The 17,939-nt window shown below is 48.2% G+C and overlaps 2 protein-coding genes across 5 annotated transcripts in view; one reads left to right on the forward strand and one right to left on the reverse strand.

The window, feature by feature from the left end:
- Positions 1–17,939, forward strand: part of LOC138747129 (E3 ubiquitin-protein ligase MARCHF9-like) — a 58,404-nt gene that overhangs the window by 22,603 nt on the left and 17,862 nt on the right. The gene's annotated exons all lie outside the window — the stretch shown is intronic.
- The window catches only part of LOC138747131 (uncharacterized), a 116,461-nt gene that overhangs the window by 16,464 nt on the left and 82,058 nt on the right, over positions 1–17,939 (reverse strand). The window contains exon 4 of one of the 4 annotated variants that reach the window (XR_011347328.1): positions 10,534–10,615. The exons of the other annotated variants lie outside the window; for them this stretch is intronic. The gene's annotated coding sequence lies outside the window, so the exon portion shown is untranslated. Of the gene's footprint in view, positions 1–10,533; positions 10,616–17,939 lie in introns of those variants that run through there. 4 annotated transcript variants of the gene reach the window in all.

Consider the following 17,939-nt stretch of genomic DNA (forward strand, 5'->3'; position numbering starts at 1 on the left):
CTTTGGTGCTCGCTGTGTGGAGTTTGTATGTTCTCTCTGTGACCAAATGGGATTATTCCCACAACCCAAGGATGTGCTGACTGGTAGGTTAATAGGCACTATAAATTGCGTCGTTTGTGGAATCTAGGTGGAGATGGGGTAGATTTGATGGGAATGTGGGGAAATAATAATGTGATTAGCATGAGATTAGTGTACATGGGTGCTTAGTGTGTGGTGTGGAAACAGTGAGCCAAAGAGCTTGATTTTGTTCTGTGTGAATCTGTTGTGAGCCCAGGGGGCAGCTAGACTGTTTAATTCTGAGTAGTGTTGCAGTCCTGCCTGATCCTGTGGCAATACTGGCATCTCCACACATGCACTATCCAGCAAAGAGCATTGGGGTGGGATGGGGAAGAACTGGAAGCAGGAAGGTGGTTAGAACATTAATAAATTTAACAGATCTGATCCATTCAGCTGAGGCAGCCCCTCTGTATCTCTGGAGGGGACCTGTACTACATGGCATAGATAGATGACTGTGGGAGAGGCTGGTGTCGGAGGTACCATCTTGGACGTGATGTTCGTCCAAGGCCCCATCAGACCTCTTGGGTGCACGAGGGGCACTACAAATTCACATGGCGCTATTTGAAGGAGAGTTCTTCCCGCAGACCCAGGTCAACATTTACCTTAATCCAGTGGCCAACAGCAGAGAACCTAGACGTTCACTGCACCCTTGTTTAAGGGAGCCTGCTGAGCCCAAATTGGCTGCGCATTTCCCTTTGCTTTGGATGGCTGCGAAGCATTTTTAGAACATGCTGTGCTCACGAAAAACGCAATAGAAATGCAAATTATCCAGCTGCACTTGGCAACGCAGCAGACACCCCTGTTCTTTGTCAGTATCAGAATCAGAAATTATTGTCGTAAACACAAAATTTGTTATTTTCCATTGCAAAAATTTATATAGACCACCTTACAAAGTAAATAAAAATAGTGCAAGAAAAAGTCAAAGTAAAGCAGTGTCTGTGGTTCATTGATTATTCAGGAATCTGATGGAAGTGGGGAAGAAGCTGTCCTTGTGCCTTGAGTGCTCGTATTTAGCCTCCTGTACCTTTTGCCCGATGGTAGCAGAGTGAAGAGGGCATGGCCAGGGTGGTGGGGAGTCCTTGAGGATAGAGGCTGCGTTCTTAAGACACTAGCTCTTGTAGTTGTCCTCAATGGAGTGCAGTCTGGTGCCTGTGATGTCGCAGGCCGAGTTAACAACCCTCTAGAGTTTATTCTTGTCCTTAGTGTTGGCACCTCTGTACCAGACAGTGATGCAACCAGCCAGAATGCTCTCTGCAGTACACCTGTTGAAGATTTCAAGTCTTTGGTGACATACAGAATCTCCTCAGACACCTCACAAAGTATATCCGTTGACGAGCCTTCTTTGTGATTGCATCGACATGGAGGCTCTAGGACAGATCCTCAGAGTTGTTGACACCCAGGAATTTTGAACTTCTTGACCCTCTCCACTACTGAGTCCTCGATGAGGACTGGGTCATGTTCCCTTGACTTCCTCCTGTAGTCCACATACATATCTTACACAAGTTCAGGACTGCCAAGAGAGATGATCGTGTGGTTGAGGTCACGAAGGCATTGTCAAACAGTTTCAGGAGCTGTAGAGTGAAGGGGCAGCGTGCAGGATCATTGGTGATATCACCATTTGGCCTCTTGTAAGCAATCCTGCACCTTCTGTGAGCTCGAAGTGATATTGTCCTTTGATTGGGTACCAACTATGCAGAATACTTCCCTCCCAGTGAGCTGTGGGCATTCACCTCTTGTGAAGATGTGTCTTTGAAGTGCCAGTTGATGAAGTAGACTTTTATTAGCATGGCTTTTATTAGCAGAAATTCATGGTACAATAATGAAAGACAATAGATGCATATAGTTATATCCAAGGGGAGTGTCCTTAACAGTAGAGATAATGCACAGTCAATGTTAGTACAGTAAGGCTCGCCAGAGGGGAGACAGGCAGCTTGGCAGACATTCACCACAGTCTCCCCCCGGCAGAAGAAGGGTTAAAATCAAAAGGACAGCTGCTAGGAAAGACTGAAGCAAATGATACATGGATACCATGTTTGGCCTTGAGATACTCTAACACCTCACTGACAAAAGGCAAAGGAGGAAAAACCCAACACCCAACCCCAACCAACCAATTTTCCCCTGCAACCGCTGCAACCGTGTCTGCCTGTCCCGCATCGGACTTGTCAGCCACAAACGAGCCTGCAGCTGACGTGGACATTTACCCCCTCCATAAATCTTCGTCCGCGAAGCCAAGCCAAAGACTCTAACAGCCAAAATACGCCAGTATCTAGCAAGCAATCTAAATATAATGAGATGTTTTATGAATATGTCACCCTATCAGGTTGTTTACGAATTCTGGTGCTTCGTCTCAAAACAGGTGGGTCCTTTGCAACCTTGGGAACTGGTACAGTTCCTGGGTCTGTAGTGTGGGAAGGAATAACTTCTGGGCCCGCTCCAGAATCGCCAGCGTGAGGCAGTGGAGCCTCAGCATGGCCATCTGAAAGCTTACTAGGGGTCACAAGCTGGTGGGTGGTGGGGGTGGGGGGGGGTGAGTCCAACCTCTCAGGCTCCCTCTGAGTAGGGGTGCGAGGAAGGGGCGAACCAGGCGAGGCCAGATCTCTTAGGGGTACAGTTTCAGTAATCCCATCTGGGAATTTAACATGAGCGTAGTTGGGGTTAGTATGCAGTAACTGAACTGGTTGGACTAGGGGGTCTGTTTTACATGCCCGAGCGTGGCTCTTCAGCAGCACAGTTCCAGGCTCAGATAAACAGGCCGATACAGTATGTCCATCACAGTTCCTAATTTCCTAGGAAAGGCAAACATACGTTCATGAAGTGTTTGGTTTGTTGCAGTACACAATAAAGACCGAATAGAATGTAGTGCCTCAGGCAGCACCTCCTGCCACCGGGTAACAGTTTGTAGAGCGCGTCGAAAGAACCAAAGACTTGTTGATCCAAACCAAGGCTTTTATTAACTAAAAGACTGGAGCATATCACATCAAGGTCGACCAGTCCAGAATGACCTGGTCTGGCAAGGAGCAATCCTTTAAGACTTGCCAGTAGGTGTGGCTACACTCTCAGCCAATCACAGTCATCCTACACTACAATCTGTACATATACACATTGGTGATAGAATCTGTACTATCACATTCACCCCTTCTTTGAGAACTGACCCCAGGGTGGATGGAGATTAGGGGCTGTACCGGTCAGGGGGCCTGACCATCCAGCGTGACCGCCGTGGCGCCGGGATTGGGGTCGCCGGAGTCATGTCGCTGGCAGGCCCATAGGGTGCGGCCACTGGCCTGAGCTGGTGGGGTGGTGCTGGTCCCTCTGTTCAAGCACATGACCTGGGGAAGAAGGAATAGGGGGAGGTTGGGTTAAAGGCACTGCTGCGCCTGATCCAGCTTGGGCTAGGTCCCTTACCGAGACTGTGTCCTCCCACCCGTCGAGGTACTCAACGTAGGGATAATGCGGGTTCGCATGGAACAGTCACTCGGTCAACCAAGGGGTTGTTCTTTGAGTACTGGACGTGGCGTCGTAGGAGGACCGGCCTGAGAACCGTGAGCCACGCCGGTATGGTTGTTCCCGATTTGGATTTCCTCGGGAAAGAGAATATCCTTTCATGGGGGGTGGCATTGGTCACGGTGCACAGGAGAGAGCGGATGGAGTGTAGGGCACTAGTGAGCACGTCCTGCCAGCGGGAGGTGGGGAGACCTTTGGACCGGAGTGCAAGCTAAACCTCATTCCAGACGGTGGCATTCTCTCTTTCGACTTGCCCATTACTGCGTGGGTTATAGCTGGTGGTCCTGCTTGAACCAATACCATGCTCCAGAAGGTACTGCCGCAGCTCTGCGCTCATAAACGAGGACTCCCTGTCACTGTGGATGTAACTGGGGTACCCGAAGATGGCGAAGATGCTGTGCAGGGCCTCTATGACTGAGGAGGCAATCATGTCCCAGCAGGGCACAGTGAACGGGAAGCGGGAGTACTTGTCGATGGTCATAAGGATGTAGGTATTACGGTTGGTTGACAGTAGGGGCCCCTTGAAGTCCACGCTGAGACGCTCAAAGGGGTGGGTGGCTTTGATGACGTGGGTGTTCTCCGGACGGAAGAAGTGGGGCTTGCACTCAGTGCACACCGGGCAGGCTCGGGTCATTGAGCAAATCTCCTCGACCGTGTAAGGCAGGTTGCGAGCTTTGACAAAATGCGCAAACCTAGTGACCCCTGGATGACAGAGCTCCTCGTGGAGTCTCTGTAGCCTGTCCAGTTGTATGTTGGCGCAAGTCCCCCTGGAGAGCGCATCTGGCAGGTCGTTGAGTTTACCAGGCCGATACAGTATGTCATAATTAAAGGTGGAGAGCTCGATTCTCCACCTAGTGATTTTGTCATTCTTGATCTTACCTCGCTGGGTATTGCTAAACATGAAGGAGACCACGCGTTGGTCGGTCAGCAGTGTAAAGCGCCTGCCAGTGAGGTAGTGTCTCCAACGACGTACTGCTTCGACTATGGCCTGGGCCTCCTTCTCGACAGAGTGTCAGCTATCAAGACCCTGGAGGGTTCTGGAGAAGAAGGCTACCGGCCGGCCGGCCTGGTTCAAAGTGGCTGCCAGTGCAAAGTCGGATGCATTGCTCTCAACTTGGAATGGGATGGACTCGTTGATGGTCTGCAGCGTTGCAGCAGCGATGTCCGATTTGATGCAGTCAAAGGCCACTCTGGCTTCAATTGACAGGGGGAATGAGGTGGTCTTGATGAGTGGCCGTGCCTTGTTGGCATAGTGTGGAACCCATTGGGCATAGTAGGAGAAAAAGTTCAGGCAGCGTGTGAGTGCCTTCAGGGAGTTGGGGGGGGGGGTGCAAGTCCATGAGGGGACGCATGCAGTCAGGGTCCGGCATGACCACCCTGTTCTCCACCACACAGCCCAGAATTGCGAGTCGAGTGGTTCGGAAAACACACTTGTCGAAATTGTAGGTCAAGTTTAGCCAAATTGCAGTCCGAAAAAATTTCTCAAGGTTGGCATCATGATCCTCCGTGTCATAGCCACAGATGGTGACATTGTCCAGATACGGGAAAGTAGCAGTCAGCCCATTCTGGTCCATTTCCCGCTGGAAGACCGCGACACCATTTGTGACCCCAAAGGGTACCCTGAGGAATTGATACAGCCACCCATTCGCTTCAAAGGCCGTGAAAGGTCGGTCTTCTCGGTGGATCGGGAGCTGATGATAGGCCGAACGTAAGTCAATGGTGGAGAATACGCGGTATTGGGCAATCTGATTCACCACATCCGTGATCCGTGGAAGGAGGTACGCATCCAGAAGCGTAAAGCGGTTGATTGTCTGGCTGTAGTCAACCACCATCCGCAGCTTCTCCCCGTTTTTAACAACCACCAACTGGGCCCTCCAGGGACTCGAGCTAGGTTCAATAATGCCCTCGTCCAGCAGTCTGCGCACCTCGCTAGTGATAAATTTCCTGTGTTCATAACTATATTGCCGGCTTTTGGTGGCCACAGGCTTCCAGCCAGAGGTGAGATTTGCGAAGAGCGCTGGCAGAGCAACTCGGTGGGTGGAGAGGCTACAGGTGAGGCCCTGGGGGTGGGTGGCTCGGGCTGCCGCTGGCAGGAGGTGTCCGGGGTGGAGTGGTTACATACAGAGAATGGAGTGTGAGGCCCCCAAAAGTGCAGGAAAACGCTTTGAAACTGGCACTGAAAATCCAGTCCCAGCAGTGCAGGGGCGCACAATTGGGGAAAGACTAATAGTTTGATGTCTGTGAACGTGATGCCCTGGACTTTCAGGGTCGCCCCGCAATACCCCTTTACCCTAGTCGAGTGCGATCTGGTCGCCAATGAAATCCTCTGGGCAGTGGGGAGAATAGCCAGTCCGCAACGATGGGCCAGGTCTGGGCGGATAAAACTGTCAGTTGACCCCGAGTCAAATAAGCAATTGGTATAATGTCCATGCACTTTAATCAGTTCCATAGCTTTTGTGAGAGGTTGGGGGAAGTCCTGGTCTAGGGTTACTGATGCAGAGACTTGTAATGGGGACAGTGGAGTCCTGCGTGATGACGTCACACAAACAGTTGGGCCTGAAGAGACAGCGTTGAGGAGTTGGTGTTGCTGCCTGCAGCCTGCTGGGGGTGTCGGCCAGCCAACGGTAAGTGTTGGGGGTCGCTACTTGCTGTCAGTGGTGGGGTGCAAAGTCGGCGGTCGCAGCGGTGGGTACCGGGTCGGTCGCAGCGGCGTGTGTGGCGTGTCCCTGGTCAGCAGCAGCGGCGGCGCCCGTTGAGGTCAGGGCTGGGGCCTGGTCGGACGTTGCTTTGTGAAGGAGGGTGAACGTCATTGCGGCGAGGATGGGTTGTATCTTACGCGCTCGATGTCTGCCCCGTGACGTCAGGCACTGTCGCGCAGTGGAGCCCTCGCTCTCATTGGACGAGAGCTCTGAGGAAGAAGTGTTTGAATGGGAGGGTGGTGGTTGGGCTTCACGCGAGGCACTGTGTTTGACGGTGGCCATTTTGGAGCGACAGACTACAGCAAAATGGCCGTTTTTAAGGCATTTCTGGCACCTGGCTTTTCTCGCCGGGCACTGGGACCTGCTGTGCTTGTTCCTCCTGCAGAAATAACACTTCGGGGTCGCATCGGGCAGTAAAGCGGCAGCTGACAGGCCGTCGGTGTGCCAGGGAGTAGTAGATTAGAGGGAGGGCATCCTACTCACATCAGAGCGTGGGGTCCAGCCCCGAGAGTAGACGTCCATACTTAAGACCGCAGCCTCCATTGACTCTGTGATCCAGATCACATCCTCTAGGTTTTCTCCCCCGTGCTCTAGCAGGCACGGCCTCACCTCATTCGATCGAATCCCGGCCACATATGCATCCCGAATGAGATCGTCTGTGGTCTCCGCAGCAGTTCTATCTGTGCAGGCACAGTCCCTGCCCATTGCCCTTAATGCCTGAATATAAGCTCTACAGGACTCACCGGGCTGTTGCCTCCTTGTTGCAAGTTTGTACCGAGCATAGACCCTGTTCACCAGTCGTTCGTAGACCCCTTTCAGCACCTTCATGTGACTGTGGCATAGGTGGTCGCGTCCTGGATGCTCTGGTAGACTCTCAGGGACACCATAGTCATCAATATTAGTAGTCGATGTATCACAGCAGGGTCAGAGAGTTGTAAGTATGTTTCGAACCATCTCACCCAGTGCTTAAAGTCATTTGAGGCTGTAGCTGACTGTGGGTCGATGTCGAGACATTCCAGCTGTAGCATATGCTCCATCCCTTCAAAACTTTTTAGTTAATAAAATTGTAGAGCGCGTCAAAAGAACCAAAGACTTGTTGATCCAAACCAAGGCTTTTATTAACTAAAAGACTGGAGCATATCACATGTAGGTCGACCAGTCCAGAATGACCTGGTCTTGCTAGGAGCAATCCTGCCAGTAGGTGTGCCTATGCTCTCAGCCAATCACAGTCATCCTACACTACAATCTATACATATATACATTGGTGATAGAATCTGTACTATCACACAGGGTAACCATTGATTTTAAAGCAAGATTAACAGTCTTCCAGACTGTAGCATTAGCCCTTTCAACCTGCCCATTGCTCTGCGGGTTGTAGCTAGTGGTACAGCTGGTGGCAATCCCCTTTCGTAGCAGGGCTCGCCACAGTTCAGGGCTCATGAATGCTGAGCCTCCATCGGTATGAATGTAATTGGGAAAACCAAAAATGCTGAAAATTTTGTCGTGACTTAATGACAGATGCTGATGAGACAGACGTCAGGGCAGGGTATCACAAAGGTAAACCTGGAATATTCGTCAATTACAGTAAGGAAATATACATTTTTGTTGTTGGAAGGTAACGGCCCTTTAAAATCTAAGCTAATCCTCTCAAAAGGTCGGGTTGCCTTGATGAGAGTGGCCTCTGGAGCTTTGGAAGAAGTCAAGAAATTGACTAAAAGCTGTCCTGTTTGCGCAGAATGCAAACCGCAATACTTCAGAGAGTAAGGAAGGTTGTTAGCCCTTATGTAGTGGAAGAATCTCGTGACTCCTGGGTGGCACAGTCTGCTATGGATCTCTTTTAGCCCCTCCAGCAGCTCATGACAATGTGTCAGAGGGATCATTTAACCTGTACTGGATCTCATAATTATAAGTTGAGAGTTCTATTCGCCAGCGTGCCATCTTATCGTTCTTGATATTACTTTTGTGTTTAGTACTGAACATGTAGGCTACAGATTTCTGATCAGTGACAAGAGTAAATTTTCTGCCGGCTAGAAAGTGTCTCCAGTAGCGAACAGCTTCAATAATAGCTTGGGCTTCTTTTTCAATGGCAGGATGTTTAAGTTCAGGTCCGCGTAACATGCGGGAGAAGAATGCCACAGATCTGCCCTTTTGATTAAGGGTTCCTGCCAAGCCACAATCTGAGGCATCAGTTTCCTCTTGGAATGGGACATCCTCATCAATGGACGAGAGTGCAGCTTTGGCAATATCAGCTTTAATTCTCTCAAAAGCCTTCAAGGCCATTGGAGAGAGGAAAAGATTTAGTACCTTCGTGGCGTAGTCCCGAACCCATTTGCAGTGGTAGGAAAAGAATCCCATACACCTTTTAAGGGCTTTTGCTGAGTTTGGGGGTGGTAACTTCTTAAGGGGGACTATTCTTTCCGGGTTGGGGCGGATTTCGTCCTTGCGGACAATGTAGCCCAGAATGGGTAGCTCAGTCGTGTTGAACACACATTTGTCCTCATTAAATGTAAGATTGAGTTTTTTAGCTGTTGCTAAAAATTTCTTTAAGTTGTTGTTGTGCTCAGGACGTACCCTGTAACTCGTACGTCCTAACAATCTTATCCATTTTCCTCTGAAACACTGACACACCATTAGTGACTCCAAAAGGTACCCTTTTAAAGGTACCCATCAGCCTCAAAGGCTGTATAGGGTCGTTCCTTTTTTTTAATGGGGATTTGGTGGTAAGCTGCTTTGAGATCGATAGTGGAGTACACTTTGTATTGCGCTATCTGATTAATCATTTCATTGATGCTTGGCAGGGGGTAGGCATCCAGGTTAGTGTAACAGTTGATTGTCTGGCTGTAGTCAATAGCCAGTCGTTTCTTAGTGTGATTTTTCACAACTACCACCTGGGCTCGCCACGGACTCTTACTGGGTTCAATTACTCCCTCTTTAAGCAATCTCTGGGTCTCAGCTTTGATAAACTCACTATCCTCTTTGCTGTAAGAACGGCTCTTAGTGGCAATCGGCCGACACTTGGGGGATAAATCACTGAAAAGGGAGGGAGCTTTGATCTTTAAAGTGGACAGACCACAGTAACTAGCGCAGGGAATGGTAAGTGTGGGTAGTAGCCCACTGAAATGTAACACTATACTGTTCATCTGAGATTGAATATCTAAACCCAGTACCACAGGGGCACAGAGCTCTGGCATAATAAAGAGCCACACATCAGCCAGGCAATGTCCCTGCAAATTTAAAGTAATTTTACACTTGTCCCGTACAGTTTTTGTAAGTTCACTACAAGCCATCGATATCTTTCGCTGGATATCTCCACAAATTTAAGGCTCTGGCAACTCTCTCGTGGATGTAGCTGTCAGCACTCCCCGAGTCTATTAGACAATCAAAAGTCTCACCATTCACCTCCCCCTTCATAGTCGACCATTCCAGTCCGTAACATCCTCCAAGCTTTGGAGTCAATTGAGCTATCACAGGGGATCTCACCTCGCCATCACGAAGTCGATTCAGCCTGCTCGTCTGAAGATTCCCCCTTTTCACAGTTGTCTTCCATTCCTGCAGCTCCAGGACGCATTTTCTTGGTGCTTCTCTTCTTCTTCTTATCAGTGGGAGTACTTTTCGCCTTACAAGCTTTAGCAAAGTGGCGGAGTTTCTCAGAATAGCTGCAGGTAGCAAATCGAGCCACACACTTCTGTCTGGGGCTGCCAGCTCTTATCACAGAAGTAGCATTTTTCAGGAGTTTGCCTTTTTCTTTCCTTCGGGGTTCCAGCACTCCTGGATGTTTCCTTTTCGGTTTCTAGCATTTCATTGGACCGCATAGCACTTCTCAGTGTTTTGGCTAGAGTGACTGCCCGGTCGTAGGTTAAGGGCTCCGTCTCCAGCAGCCTCTGTCAGATGTAACTGGAGTCAATCCCGTTGACAAAGCATCCAGCTTCAAGGCATTGAGGTGTTGTTGCACATTGACTGCCCTGACATCACATTCGTTTGCCAGCGAGTTGAGAGCCAGTGCATAGGCAGCATCACTTTCCTTGTGTCGAGCAAGCACCACATTCCGTGGCGCTGCATAATAAGCAGTCAGACGTTCCCGGGCTATAGCTAGAGTGGTAGCTCCTTGCGTTATGGCAAAAGGGACCTCACCCAACAGAGAGTTCTGGTGGCCCCACTGTATCAACCACATTATTTCAAGCCATGTAGTAATCGAAACAAGCAATCCAGTGGTTGAAAATTTCTCTGGCCCTCAGGGCAGACTGGTCGATTATCAACAGCTCTGGCTTGAGTGCTGCACGAGTTTCTTGGCAGACATTCACCACAGTCTTTCATTGGAAGATGAACTTCAGCCTCTGGAGCTGAGTTGCCACTTCCGCCTGTTGAATGAAGAAGAGGGCAGCTGCAGTAAGTCTTGTTCTTAACCAGAAAATTTTACTTTGAGGCTAGAATGTGACAGCCAGCAGTTGGATCCAGTCTTAGTATCTATGAGATACTAAGAGTCATCTACTGCATCTGATGCTCCTGTTGTGGTCTTCTCTACATCAGAGAGAATGGGACGCATTCTGGGAAATCACCGCTGAGACCCTTCTCTCTGTCTGCATCAGTGACGGGGAACTCCCAGTGGCCAATCATTTCAATTCTGCTCCTGCAATGACATGTCTGTCCATGGCCTCATGCAAGGCCACCGTAAATTGAAGGAAAAACATGTAATTTTCCATCTGGGTGCTCTCCAACCAGATGGCATTAACATGGACTTCTTCGGTTTCTGCTAGACTACTCCCCATTTTCATTTCCTTCCCCATCCCTCTCCCTTCTTACCTCCAGCTCTCCACCCACTTCCCTCCATTCACAGAGCCATCCCCTTGTTTGCTGCTGTACCCTCCATCCCTTATCCACCTATTACTTCCTGCCTGTTGGATTGTGCTCCTCCCCCTCCCCACCCACCATTTTGTTCATACCTTGATGAAGGACTCAAGTCGAAAATGTTGGTTATGTATCTTTATCTTTGCTATATAAAGTTCACTGTTTGACCTGCTGAGTTTCTCCAGACTTGTGTTTTTACTTAGTATCTCTTGCTTGGTCAGCATGGGTCTGATGGGTGAAATGACCACTTCCTGCACCATAGTTCTCATGTATTGAGTTTCAGTGACTCCACAAGATGAGTGCTTGTATCCTAATCAGGAAGAAGCTTCTTGTTCAATTCCTTGGAGGAGATCTTCATCCAAGATGTATCCAGGAGCCTCTGTTCTTGAGAAGAGGTTCTCGTTGGGGCTGGATGATCAGTCAGAGGAACTTGTTCAATGAGTATAGGTGGAAGGACTCGGGGTCATTGGCCCATCCCTCTGATCACTATCGCTGTGAACTTACCTCATCCTCTAACCCACACACTATCACCCCTGCACAACCTGCTATGCAGTTCCTTCCATGCCTCATACCCTCAAGATTCAGGATAGTAGATTTAGGATGAAATGAGGAAGCACTGCATTTCCCAGAGGGTGATAAATCTATGGAATTCGCTGCCCATTGAAGCAGTGGAGGTGACCTCAGTAAATATATTTAAGACATGTTTGGATAGATTTGTACAAAGTTGGGGAATTGAGGGATATGGGGAAAAGGCAGGTAGGTGGCGATGAGCCCATCATCCGATCAGTCATGATCTCAATAAATAGCGGAGCAGGATCGAAGGGCTGGATGGCCAACTCCTGCTCCTATTTCTTATTTTCTCATACTTGGTTGTTGGTGTGTGGATTGCATGCAATGACAACTATTTCTCTAATGGGATAACTTTTATAGAAGAGCAAATTTGCCAACTGAAACTCAGATCACCTGCAGTGATTCTGGTGGCCCACCCACTTTGAGGTGACCCTGCACTAAACCCTGCAACACCCATGCCAGATTGGGTGTCTGGTACCACCTATCAGAGCACTTTAACTGGTGCTTGTGGTGGGACAGTCTCAGCCACACCTGAGGTGAGCTCTCTGGATGCCAAAGTTTCGAGCCCACGACGGAGCAGAGAGCCAAGTCACCACTTCACTTGGGTTCCATACCATTGCTGAGGGCTCTAGGCAGATTCAAGTCAAGTCAAATCAAATCCAGTTTATTGTCATCTGATTGCACAAGTACAACCCAATGAAAGACCGTTCTCCAGTCCTCGGTGCAAAAGTCATAACACATACAGACAAACAATACTCATGCAGGACAAGTATTCATTTATACAAAAAAAATTGTTTTGTGAAAATGAGAGTCTCGGAGGGTTACTGAGAGCAGTTCCTTTGGTCGTTCACCATTCTCACTGCCCGTGGGATGAAGCTGTTCCTCAGCCTGGTGGTGCTGGCTCTGATCCTCCTGTATCTCTTCCCCGACGGAAGCAGCTGAACGATGCAGTGTGCAGGGTGGAAGGGGTCCTCAATGATTTTGCATGCCCTCTTCAGACAACAATCTCAGTAGATCATGTCTAGGTGGGGGGGGAGGGAGACTCCAGGAATCCTCTATGCCACTCATAAGGTACTGTAGATTGACCAGAAACCATACTGATCCATTTCTCTGCCAGGTGGCCTGCATTTCAACTATCCAGCTGCTGAACCTACTGAGCTTCTTCAACAATTTTGTGTATTCACTACAATCACAGCATCTGCAGACTTTCTTATTTCAATCCAGCCAAGACTCTGGCACAAGACCTCTTGCTTTATCTTCCTAAAAAAAATCTTCAACAGACACACATAGCTAGAAGAATTCCTGTTAGCTGAGATCTGATCCCTAGGTGTTGCAGCACAGGTGCGAATCACTCGACGTACTGCTAGACAGACAGCTTGCAGCTTCATCGTTCCCTGTGACTCAGTTCAATGTTTATTGTTTAACTAACACCCCTGAGAATATCTTGTTTGTAATCACGTTGCTGTTTGTGGAGCTTACTGTGCACAAATTGACTACATTTCGTTTTTGGAGGCATGGTTAGTGTAGCAGTTAGTGCAATGCTATTACAGCACCAGTGATATGGACCAGGGTTTGATTCCAGTGCTGTCTGTAAGGAGTTTGTACGTTCTCCCCGTGTATGCATGAGTTTTCCTGCGGGGGAGGGGGGGAAGATCCAGTTTCCTCTCGCCCTTCAAAGTGTACTGTGGGTTGTAGGTCAATTGGGTATAATGGGTGGCATGGGTTCGTGGGCTGAAAGAACCTGTTGCCGTGCTATATTTCTAAATTTATATAAAAAATTAAAATTTCCCAACACTGTAACTCAAATGTCAAGCTCCTGCTTTGGTGAACCATTCCCAAGTGATCCCTCCAGTGAATCTGATTCTCTGGTGTATGATCACTGGGCAGGAAGACTTTAATTAATTTTTAATTTCGACATACAGCTGGAAACAAGTCCTTCCGGCCCCACGAGCCCGTGCCGCCCAATTAACCTACACTCCCGGTAAGTTTTGAACAGTGGGAGGAAACCCATACAGACTTGGGGAGAACGTACAAACTCCTTACAGACAGTGCAGGATTTGAACCTGGGTTCACTCACCGTTACCACTACATTCACCGTTCTGCCCTTCATTCTAATAGTAAAAACACTCAGAAATGCTGGAGGAACACAGCTGGTCTTGCAGTTTTCATATGAGATATATTGCCGACATTTTGGGCCTCAGCTCTTTTTTGATGATTTTGATGCCAGACGTGGCTTTGCTTCTGCTCGCTGACCTCCTCCTCAAATTGGGCCTGGATCTTGTGGGCTTTGCAATCCTTGCCAGCGCAGCTTTGCTCCAGCTTCTTTTCTCAGCCGCTGTCACCAGCAAAAATGCATTATTGGGATCCGAAGGGGTAGGTGAGGCATTGCTGCTTCAATTCACTGCACCATGAGTGACAACCAACCCACTTGGCCAATTTGCTTACTAAAAACCGTTGCCAAGCAAATAACAATTTTGGAGACTTCTGCCAAACTAATTTGTTGCATCACCACCTGTTCATCTAGTTGGATCATCATTTATACCAGCCCTTCCTGGTGCACATCAATGATTAATATTGTTTACTCAAGTATGGCCTTGAAGACCTTTCCCTCGGATCTGTTTTGTGACACCTGCTTGTCATGCCCAACATATTTTAAGCGTTGCCAATCTCTGCTTTCTTTTAGTCTACCACCTTCTACCTGGATGTTCCATGTGCCTGGATTTTCCGGATCACTTTTTAGATCTCGCAGGTACTTGGGCTCATTGCCAACTCGATGAGGGATACTGAGGGCAGCACTGCCTCTCCTCAGAGTCAAGAAGTCAGAGGTCAAGTGCAGAGACTTCAGGAAAAAAATCCAAGCTGATCTGACCATGCCGGCAACTTCAGGAGTGTGGCACTGCCAGCAATGGTGGCCATGTTTTCATCTCCCCTGGTCCTAGGCTCTGGAACTCCCTTCCTAATTCCCTCCTCCCACTTTGAAACAGCTTTTGGTCACCTGTGCTGTTTCAAAGCCCCCGGGATGTTCTATTTTACTAAAAATCAGTGACTGTGATAAAGAAAAGATGGTGTAAAATTGGAGCATGCTGGAGAAACTCAGCAGATCAGGCAGACAGTAGTTGTTAGGTAATAAAGCACGAAAGTCTGCTGTGGTTGAAGTAAAAACAGTATCAAGCCTGAAATGTCAGTTCTGTATCTTTATCTTTGCTATATAAAGTACATTGTTTGACCTGCTGAGTTTCTCCAGCATTGTGTTTTTTCACTTTTGGGTCAGGCAGCATCCATGGAAGGCAATAGATAGTCCAACTTTTGGTCAGAAATCCTTCATCAGGAATAGCTGATTAAGGTGTTATGAATGGACAGTGACTGTGAAGTGTTTTTGGATGCCCTGAGGTCATGAAAGGCTGTCATAGAAATTCAAGTCTCTTTTTCTTTCAGATGTTTGATATGTGACATGTGTACATGAACATTGCATGGCAAAGCTTTCAGTCTACTTTTGGGTCCTAAAGACGACAGGTTATCCGCCTTCACAACTCCACCTGAGTTTGCACCATTTCTTGTCTAACCGTTGCTCCATCAGCAACTTAGTATGACTAGTTTTGCCAAGCGGAGTGTCCCTCCCAATAAAGTTACTTCCCCCACACTTCCATGTCAGTCCTCAGAGAAATCAGTGCAAGTACCTCCCCTGATCTTTTCCGTTCTACTTCAGGGTCATAGTGGCTTGTAAATAGATGCTGGCCTTTATTTCAGATTTATTGATTTCAGTTTTATTGTCAGAGTACATACATAGCATCACATACAACCCTGAGATTCTTTTTCCTGTGGGAGAGGCAGAATTACCACTTATTGGTAGTGCAAAAGAAACTGTACACATGTAAACAAATAAAGAAATGTAAACAAGCTGTGTAATACAGAGAGAGAGAAAAAAAATCAATAAAGTGCACGTCAGATCCTTAAATGAGTCCTTGATTGAGTTTGCTGTTGAGAAGTCTGATGGGGGAGGGGGAGCAGCTGTTTCTGAACCTGGTGGACGAGTCTTGTGGCACCTACACCTCTTTCCTGATGGTAGCAGCGAGAACAGAGTGTGCACTGGGTGGTGTGGATCCTTGATGATCGCTGCTGCTGTCCGACGGCAGCGTTCCCTGTAGATGTTCTCAACGTTTTGCCTGTGATGTCCTGGGCTGAGTCCACTATCTTTTGGAGGGCTTTATGCCGTAAAGACAGTGATGCAGCCGGTCAGCACACTTTCCACCACAAATCTTATTCTTGATCCTGTTGCTCTCCATACAATTTGTTGCAGGTCCTGGATAGAGGATGATGGTGCCATAGGTAGCTCACCTGGAGACGCTAAATAAAGACTATGCAAAGGTCACCCATCCCTCAGACTGTGTTTGACTGATCACTTCTTGCTCCACAACTCAATGGATGATAGAATTGGCTGGTGGGTTTCAGGGGCGCTCTACAAACGCGGAAAATGGCATGGTCAAATTCCTGCTCTGTGCTAAATCTCTCTGTGCTGGCTTGGCTGCCATTCTATGGCCTTCCCTCAACCAGGTTAGATAATGCACCCAGAAGAGAGGGCGGACAGGCCACCAGGAGGTGCTGCCTTGGTGCTCCAGGATCAGCCTGGATTCGTACTCCAAAGAGTGAAACATGAAAGTCTGCAGACACCATGACTGTAGAAAAGACACACACTCAGCCAATCTTGCAGCATCTATAGGGGATAAAAATGTATTACTAACATTTCAGGCCTGAGCCCTTCTTCAAGGTGTAAGCCAAGAACAGAAAGGCGTCAGAATAAAGACTGAAGACTGGCTGGGGGAGGAGTCCAGACCAACAAAAGGAGTTAATTGGATATAAGAGGAAAGGTGTGAATTGATTTTGTCTCTGAGAAAGGAGACAGAGGGAAAAGGGAAGAGAGAGAGAGAGATTTGGGGGAAAGAACAAGAGGAGAGGGGTAGTTTAATGAAACCCAGAGAAGTCGATGTGAATGCCATCTGGTTGGAGAGGGCCCCGTCAGAAGATGAAGTGTTGTTCCTCCAATTTGCAGGTGGTCTCAGTTTGGCAGTGCACAAGACCATGGGCAGACATCAGCAAGGGAATGGTGACTTTCTGTTCTTGGCTTATACTTTGAGGAAGGGCTCAGGCCTGAAATGTCGGTCATATTATCTTTACTTCCTATGGATGCTACAAAACCTGCTGAGTTTCTCCAGCATTTCTGTGTGTTTTTCCTACTCCCAAGGGTTGCCACTTGGAAAACAAGTGTGGAGGTGAACAAGATTGGGCTTAGGTTGTGATATTTCTTTCCAAGTCTTTTGTTTTTTTCACCTGCTGCAGCAAGATTTGAACTCAGGAGGGAAAGGAATTACAGGATGTGCACCAAAGGTCATTTATATAACAGAGATCCCAACCAAATACATTCCTGACTTGCTTCCCCTTTTTATCCCCTTACGTGATTGGGACATCACAAGCAAAGCCAGAATTTATTACCCGGATGTAAATCCCCCTTGAAAATGTAGTGGTCAGCCAGTGCCTTAAACTGTGGCTTTTCTTCTTATGATGGTACTCCCATGGTTCAGTTAGGCGAGGAGTTTTGGGATTTAGATCCAGTGACAAAGGTGCAGCTAGTGGTGTCTCACAGCTCAAATGATCTGGGTTCAGTCCTGACCCCTGGTGTTGTCTGTGTGGAGCTTGGACCTTTATTTTAGACATACAGCACGGTAACAGGCCCTTTCGGTCCATGAGCCCGTGCTGTCCAATTACACCAATTAACCTACAAACCCTGGTACGTTTTGAAGGGTGGGAGGAAACCAGAGCACCCAGGGAAAATCCACACAGACACGGGGTGAAATTTCAAACTTCTTAAAGACAGTGTCAGATTTGAACACGGGTGGCTGGCGCTGTAACATTGTTGTGCTAACCGTGCCACCCTGATTTTTTTTTGTCTGTTTCCTCCCACATTCCTGGGAGGTTAATTGGATGCTATAAGTTTACCTGAGTGCTTGGTTGAGTGTAAGATCTGGGAGAAGTTGATGGGAATGTATGGACAATAAAATGGGATCAGCATAATGTTCATTGGTGAGCTGAAGGGCCTGTTTTCATGCTGTCTGACTAGGACTTTATACTTCCAAGTGAGGATGGTGTGGGACGTTGGAGAGGAACCTGTAGGTGGTGTGTTCCAATGTGCCTGCTGCCCTTCTAGGTGGCAGAAATTGGAGTGGGGGGGGGGGGGAGGGAGAGATTTGCTGTTGGAGATTTACGCTGCCTTGT

Source organism: Narcine bancroftii, chromosome 12 (genome assembly GCF_036971445.1).
Source record: "Narcine bancroftii isolate sNarBan1 chromosome 12, sNarBan1.hap1, whole genome shotgun sequence".
NCBI lineage: Eukaryota > Metazoa > Chordata > Chondrichthyes > Torpediniformes > Narcinidae > Narcine > Narcine bancroftii.